The following is an 8,698-nucleotide window of genomic DNA, read 5'->3' on the forward strand; positions in this document are numbered from 1 at the left end:
TTTACAGCAACATAAGGAGGCATCCACGAAGGTCTTTGTGACATAATGCGACATAATGCAAGCCAGCAAATGCCATAAATAAGTGATGACCCTTAGACTCACGTTACAGTACCAAGAATGTGTCATTAACAGCTTTGGCTCCTCAGACTCCTTCACAGGAACTCTTGATTCCTTACAGCAAATCAAACACTGCAGCATTAAAGGAAGTTTAACTAAAATCTGTTTTTAATAAAATGGACTTATAATTGTGTGGGAGGACTTCGGTGAGGTTATGGAAAAAGACTTTCGGACGGCATCGAAGCGATTCTGGCAAACCGTCAGGCGACTCAGGAGGGGAAAGCAGTGCTCCACTCACATGGTTTATAGTGCGGTTGGAGTACTGCTGACTTCAACTGAGGCTATAGTCAGATGGTGGAAGGAATACTTCGAGGACCTCCTGAATCCCACTGACACGCCTTCTGTAGTGGAAGCAGAGTCTGGGGACGAGGGAGATGACTTGACCATCACTGGGGGTGAGGTCACTGAGGTAGTTAAACAACTCCTTGGTGGCAGGGCCCCTGGGGTGGACGAGATTCGCCCTGAGTTCCTGAAGGCTCTGGATGTTGAAGGGCTGTCTTGGTTGACACGCCTCTGCAACATCGCGTGGAGATCTGGGGCAGTGCCATTGGATTGGCAGACCGGGGTGGTGGTCCCCATCTTTAAGAAGGGAGACCGGAGGGTGTGCTCCAACTTTCGGGGGATCACACTCCTCAGCCTCCCCGGTAAGGTCTATGCCAGGGTGCTGGAAAGGAGGGTCCGTCCGTTAGTCGAACCTCGGATCCAGGAGAAACAATGCGGTTTTCGTCCTGGTCGCGGAACGCTGTACCAGCTCTTTATCCTCTCAAGGATATTCGAGTGTGCGTGGGAGTTTGCCCAACCAGTCTACATGTGCTTTGTGGACTTGGAGAAGGCATTCGACCGTGTCCCTCGGAGTATCCTTTGGGAGGTCCTGCGGGAGTATGGGCTGTCTGGCCTGTTGTTGCGGGCCATTCAATCTCTGTACAACCGCAGTGAGAGCTTGGTCCATATAGCCGGTAATAAGTCGGATTCGTTTCCTGTGGGTGTTGGACTCCGTCAGGGCTGTCCCTTTGTCACCGATTCTGTTCATAATATTTATGGACAGAATTTCTAGGCGTAGCCAGGTGGCGGAAGGCTTCTTCCTTGGTGGCCTCAGAGTCTCATCTCTGCTCTTGTAGATGATGTGGTCCTGTTGGCTTCATCAGGGGGTGGCCTCCAGCTCGCAGTGGAACGGTTCGCAGCTGAGTGTGAAGTGGCCGGCATGAGAATCAGCACCTCTAAGTCTGAGGCCATGGTCCTCAGCCGGAAAAGGGTGGAGTGCCCTCTCCGGCTCAGGAACGAGTTCTTGCCCCAAGTGGAGGAGTTCAAGTATCTCGGGGTCTTGTTCACGAGTGATGGGAGAAGGGAGCTGGAGATCGACAGACCGATCGGGGCTGCTTCTGTAGTGATGCAGACGCTGCACTGGTCTGTCATGGTGAAGAGAGAGCTTAGTGTAAAAGCGAAGCTCTCGATTTACCGGTCGATCTACGTTCCTACCCTCACCTATGGTCACGAGCTTTGGGTAGTGACCGAAAGAATAAGATCGCGAATACAAGCAGCAGAAATGAGTTTCCTTCGAAGGGTGGCTGGCCTCTCCCTTAGAGATAAGGTGAGGACTGCAGCCATCCGGGAGGGGCACAGAGTAGAGCCGCTGCTCCTCCACATCGAAAGGAGCCAGTTGAGGTGGCTCGGGCATCTGATTAGGATGTCTCCTGGCCGCCTCTTGGGTGAGGTGTTCTGGGCATGTCCCACCGGGAGGAGGCCCCGTGGTAGACCCAGGACACGCTGGAGAGATTATATCTCTCGGCTGACCTGGGAACGCCTTGGGGTCCCTCCGGATGAGCTGGAGGAGGTGGCTGGGAAGAGGGAAGCCTGGGCTTCTTTGCTTAGGCTCCTGCCCCCACGACCCGGCCCCGGATAAGCGGGAGAGAATGGATGGATGGATGGATGGACTTATAATTATTTTGAAAGATGAAGTGTTTGGTGAATATACTCCACTGGCTTTGATACTGGGGTTGGCTGTAGCTCAAGAGGTAGAGTGGGTCACCTACTGATCGGAAGGTCGGCGGTTTGATTCCTGGCTACTCCAGGCTGCATGCCAATGTATCCTTGGGCAAGATACTGAACCCCAACTTGCTCTCCGATGCAACCGTTGGTGTGTGAATGTTAGATAATAAAAGAACTTAGCTTAGTTAATCATGGAAGTGCTTGTATGGGTGTGAATGTGGTAAATGTAAATGTGTTGTGCTTTGAGTGCTCAGAGTAGAAAAGCACTATATAAGAACTAGTCCATTTACCATGTCCATGTTACCTGTCAGATAATTGCACTAAAAATGCTCCAAATGGCACCAACATTAACCAAGTTAAGAGGCTCAGTTAGCTGAGGTGAAGCAGAGTGTCAGCTTCATGCTTTCAGCTGGAACAATGTTTAAGTAGTTGAATTACAGAAAAGCTCACTCCTCTGTACAGCTGTCATAAAGGAGGAAATTAGTCATCTCTTTGGAGCATCCAAACAACCAACCTCCGAACAAGACGCTTGAAGTCATTTATGATCCTTTTCCTTTAGGGATCATTCACAATTATCGACATTTTCCAAAGCATAAAAACACCAGGGGGGAGGGGGTTAACACCCAATGTACACATTTCAAATAGTTAGAAAATGTCGGTCAGAACTAATTCGAGCACTGCCGCCTGACCGCCAATGCACTCTCGTTCACTTGTACACCACTGCACCATTGTGGTCTGCAGCGATATTTCCTCCGGTCTGGCAGATCAGTTCAAAGGCCTCAGTGAATTCTCTAATAGTCCATCATCAATTCACAGAAAGACTCTGCTGGCGATAGTAAACAGGAACAAGCTGTGAGGGCGGCGCAGCAGGTGTGGAAAGCAGCCAAACCCACCGGAGATAAATTCAACAAGAAGTGGAAGCATTGTTCCAAAAATGGAAACCGTACACAGTAAACCGCAGAAAATGATGATGGATTTTATTCAGAAGGTATGAACATTAATTCTACATGTTCCTGGTGTGTTTTCATCTGTGCTGGCCCGGGTATTCGTGCGTAATGTGGTGATCGGTGGCCGGCATTGTTGCCAAAAACTGACTGCAGCTTCCATTGTGACAGAAATGTTCTTTATAACAAAATTAATTGATATCATTCATAAGAGATGATCTTTGAGATATGCCTGACAGATTATAGATCCACAAGTCATTTACAACAATATAAATACCAGCAATTATTTTTTTGGCAAGTACTGGAAATCATTTTTTGGCACAGATCGGCTGTTCAGATGACAAATCACTCCACTGTGTACAGTGTGGTGGCATGTACATTTTGCATACATGCAGTGCAGTACACAGTGGAGCGATTTTTATCAGTTTATTGCATCCTATAAATTCTAACATATAGGTATATCTGTTTATTAGTGCAACAACACAATGTTTTAATAGATAGGAAAAGAGTATATTTGATACCAGGATTTCCAACATTTTTCAACACCAGGATGTGTTTTTAATACTTCCTGTTACATTAAAATACCAAAGAACCAGGTGAAATGAAATGTCCTGAAAAAAAGATCAACATTTTCTTTGTACACCTTTGGGGAGGCGGAGGGGGTTCTGAACAAGAGTGGAAAATGTTGATAATTGTGAATGACCCCTTAGTGTGCACAATAAACAGCCGTGTAGGTCCGCCTTCTTTCACCTGTGCTATGTTGTCATTATTACAAACTTCCCTTTTCAGACTGATATCAAGAAGCTCGTCTATGTATTTGTTGCTTCCAAGTTGGACTATTGTAATCAAGGAGTTCTTTCAGTTGATCTATTGATCTAATAACGAGGGCTGGAAAGAGATCATGTCTAGTGTCTCTTCACTGGCTTCAAACGTTCCTTTTTGAAAAAGCTTATAGTTAGTGAATCAGGGAAATCCACCAGCTGCCTGAGCACATAGAAGCATAACCAAGGTGTGCTTCAGGATCACCTGATCCAGCCTCAAGTGTCTATGTAAACTACTCCATATCACTGTGTGTGCAGTTTTCTGTCTGTGCACGGGTTCTCTGGGCTCTTTTTTCCCCTCACGCCCAGTTGCACAAACCTGTGGTGATCTATGTTTGAGGGTGATTGTGTGATTACTCTGCAAACTCTAGTATGTGCTCTGGAGGCAAAGAAGAAAACTGTGGAGACAGCTTGGTTAGAAGTGGAAGAGGCTTGGGCTGGCTGTTGATCAATTCTAGGAAGAGGAGCAGCATCAGCCAGCCTTGTAGTCTGTCAGCGCTATAATGGGAACTGGGTGTGTACGAAGGGCGATGGGAAGAAATAGGACTTACTGTAGCCTCATGACACCCCCCGACCTCTTCATGGGCAGTTCCAATCTAATAACAATAAAATACACTTAACCTGCAACAGTTAATCTCTAACCCCCCTCAGCCTCTCCACACACACGCTTCCCTTCATACCTGCCAGGTCTGATGTGTTTGTGTGACAATGAGGCGGGCGATGAAATGTTAGCGGCAGCATACTGATGAGAGAATCAGGCGGTCTGATCTAATTGTCTCCAGGCTCCTGTTGTCGGGCTCCCTGGGGCTCAATCACACAGAAATGCATAGTTGAACTTCGATCACGGAGATCTCTGCGTAAGGGTTTCACACCAGTATCTCTCTGATGAATGCTGCCTCATGTGCCCAGTTAGAGGCTGATTGATGTAATGTGAGTGTCTCACTTACCTACATACACAACCTGCGGGTTACTGCTGACGGGTATGTTTATGTTGCTGCAGTTTTATAGAAGCCCCCCGTTTTGAATGATTGTTATTTTCAGACAGTATTTCAGTATTTTGGAGGACAGTAGTTTTTACAGCATTGTCAGTTTTAGTTATTCTCTGTATGAGACGGGAGAATATTATAAAATGTTGAATTGATATTCAAGTGTCTCTATGTAGTTTGTGAATGTTTATCTGTATAATGATAATTACATGGTAGCATCAGAAATATAATGGTGCTGAACATCATCATCATCACAGAAGTCCTCCACTCCAAACTCGCCCAGCTTCCTGCATCAGCTCCCCTCTGTCAGCGGATCACAAGCTTTCTGACAGACAGGCAGCAGGAGAGGAGACCAGGGAAAATTACTTCCAGCACCGGAACAATCAGCACTGGAGTCACCAGGAATGTGTTTGCAGACAACTTCGTGGTCATCAGACCTCTTACTCAGCAGCACTGTGTCTGCTATGGAGCCACAATCTCCCAGGACCTGAACTGGGAATCCAGCACACAGACCAAAGGCCCAGCAGAGGATATTCTTCCTGTGCCAGCTCGGGAAGTTCAACCTGCCTGAGAAGCTGTTGATCAGGTGATGCTCTACAATAATCCAGCCTGTTCTCTGCACATCCATCACTGTATGGTTTAAACAAACAATCAGGACTGTAGAGAAAATCATTGGTGCTGCCTCGGCCTGCATTCAGGACTTCTACATATCCAGCTTCAGGAAACTTACGAGCAACATCACTACAGAAACATCGCGCCAGCTCCTCCCCTCTGGTACATGCTGCTGTCCACAGACCATCACTCTGAGGAGCACATGCTGTGTATACTGTATGCATACCATCAGCTCCACATGCACATATAGTAGTTGTCTATTCCAGTTACATTCCATATTTATGCCAGCACCTCTGCACCACTGAGTATATAAATCTGTACATGCATGTTTTTGTTGTCTGTATGCTTATTCTATTATCAGAATCCTTATATTGTACATACTTGTATTATGATGTTATAAGTTGCCTACAGACCTGAGAGAGCCAGCCTACTGCACAAACCAAACAGCCCCTATGCTAACCTGCACTGTGCTGCAAAGCGACCCTCAGACCCTAACGAGGGAGCCTGTTAATAACGTGTTATTAGTCTAATCATCTTGATGTTAATTAATTAGTATCCCAGCCTTCTTCTGCTCATGCTGCATGTTCCATATATGTACCCCAGATGCTTTGAAGGAGGCAGGACTAAATGAGGGGAGAGAAAAACAATAAGAAAACTGAGGTGGAGGACCAGAGGGAGGAGGGAGGGCTCGGGTAGCCGGACTAATGACAATAACAGTTATCACTATTGTATGATGCTATATGGATTCTGAGATGAAGAGCACTCAAAGTGCAGGATGCAGTTTAATTTCAATTCAGTTTTATTTACATAGCACCAAATCACAACAAACAGTGGCCTCAAGGTGCTTTATACTGTAAAGTAAAGACCCTACAATACAGTCTTACTCAATTGCCAAAACACTGTTGTCTGAGCCAAATGCTCAGTGCCCTGAACCCATTTGTTGAAATGGTCACTTTTTGGCAGAACCTTAAGCACTTTTCACCTAGTTAGACACAACTTGCAAACATATTTTCACTCACTAAAGCACATTTTGCACTGTGATGCACTTGGGTTGCATAACGGTATGCACAGGTAGCAAAAGTGAGACTCAGTGAAAGCACAGGTGTCTCAACTTAAACACAGCAACTCAAACCAATATAAGCCAGAACAAGGAGCCCTGGTCGCTGAGGTTTCACTATGGACAGAAACAATCAGAGAGCAAGAGGAGGAAGAGGAGTAGATACTGTATGCACTTTTGTTGTTGTAAAGTTTATATATATATATATATATGTGTGTGTGTGTGTGTGTGTGTGTGTGTGTGTGTGTATGCTACAATTGCTAAATAGGAGTTTTGTTTTGAAAAACCATTTTTGTGAACAGTAAAGATCATCTCTAAAGACTTTATGATCTGATCGTTGTGTTTTCCTTTTTTCTGTGTTGTGCATAATGACTGTTCAGTAGTGTTTTTCATTATGATTGACTCTGGGTCTGATCTGACAACACTGTTTGAACTGTTTTGAGGCAATAGTTTGGTTTTGCAGGAAGAGTCAGAGGTTTTGTGAAAGCAGTTTGAAAATTGAGTTTTGTGTTTACAGTTTAGAGACATGGAGGGATGGTTTCAAGAAATGTGTCTTGGCAATTGAGAAAAACTGTAATAGAGAGAAAACCCAACAGTCCAAACCACCCACTATGAGCAGCACTTGGTGACAGTGGGAAGGAAAAACTCCCTTTAACAGGAAGAAACCTCCAGCAGAACCAGGCTCAGGGAGGGGGGGTCATCTGCTGAGGGTTGGGGTTGGGGGGGACATTACATCACAGCTGAGCCTCTAATACTAATGACTGAGTCCAGAGTCCAAACAGGAGATTGAAACATAAATCCAGACGGGTGAAATATGAGAAGCACGTCACATTTGCAGGTTGCAGGTACAAAATACATTTCACTGTGCATTGTACTGTGTATAACTGTGCATGTGACAAATAAACACTATCTTAAAATCTTAAAAATCTTAAAATCATTTCACAGAGCAACACAGGCACACTAAGCTGCTCACTCAAAGCCCTTTAGACTACATTCAAAGACTGACGGCGCTTTATCTGTTTATTCTTTTTACACTTTACTTTATCTGCCTCACAGCCAGAGCTAATTTAGAATCACCAGTTATCCTGACACACACACCTTTGGACCACACCAGCTGAAACCCTTTATAACATCCAACTGATAAATCTCATCTAGAGTGCCATTTAACTCACTTTAGCCTGCCTACAAGAAGGCAGCAAGAAGGTCCTGGGTTCAAGTCCACTGTCCAGATGGAGTCCTTCTGTGTGGAGGTGGTGTGGGTTCTCTCCAAGTGGTCCAACTTCCTCACGCAGTCCAAAGACAAGCATGTTGGGTTGAATGGTGACTCTAACTGGACCGTAGGCGTGAATGGTTTTCTGTGTCGCCACATTAGCTCTGCGACAAACTGGTGATGCTGCTCACACAAGCCAACTGTGCGAGTCCAGCAAAGGCAGAAACCTGCAGTTTATACAGTTAGCAGTATACTACTGCAGTCCTGTAGTCTACAGCCATGACTGTTTGGGGTGCAGTTACATCCTCAGTGCACCTTCTCACTGCAGCAGTTTGTATATTCTCCTCCAAATAAATTAGTCTGACCTCTGACCCCTCTGATTAAAGTCTGGTTGTGTTTTTTGCCTCTTCGGGTTCTCTTTTGATGTCTCCTTATACTCACATTTCAGCAAATTAGTGTAATTTTACCATAAGCGACCATGGCTTCAGCTCTGCTGTGTAATTAAAATAAATTCAGTGTGTAATAAATCGAAATTATTTTTAAGATTGGGGCTCGGACACGTGAGCTCCAACCTGTCCGAGTGAATCCTTAATTTTAAAGAAGCTGTAACAACATGTGACTCAGGTCCTCGTCTCCACAGTGATGATGTGGCCCAGCCTGGGCCTTTTGACATTTCCTGGAGGCACTGGAGCCTCTAAAGGGACGAGAGTTAACAGAAAGGTGAAGCGTGATTAATGAGAAGATGGACGGAGGAAGACAGCGGGGGGAGAGATGAAGGATGAGGGCGGCGGGAGGCGGGAGAGGGGGAGGGATGGATCAGAAACAGCAGGGTGTCGGCGCTGAAGTCAGAGGAGGCAGACATGATCTCTGCGGTTTGTTCTGACAGAGCAGCATGAAGTCCACTTGTTCTTTAGCCACAGTGATGCTATTAACTAAGTTCACACTGCAGGCTTTCATGCTCAGTC

This window comes from Archocentrus centrarchus, chromosome 11 (assembly GCF_007364275.1).
Source record: "Archocentrus centrarchus isolate MPI-CPG fArcCen1 chromosome 11, fArcCen1, whole genome shotgun sequence".
In the NCBI taxonomy this organism is placed as follows: Eukaryota; Metazoa; Chordata; class Actinopteri; order Cichliformes; family Cichlidae; genus Archocentrus; species Archocentrus centrarchus.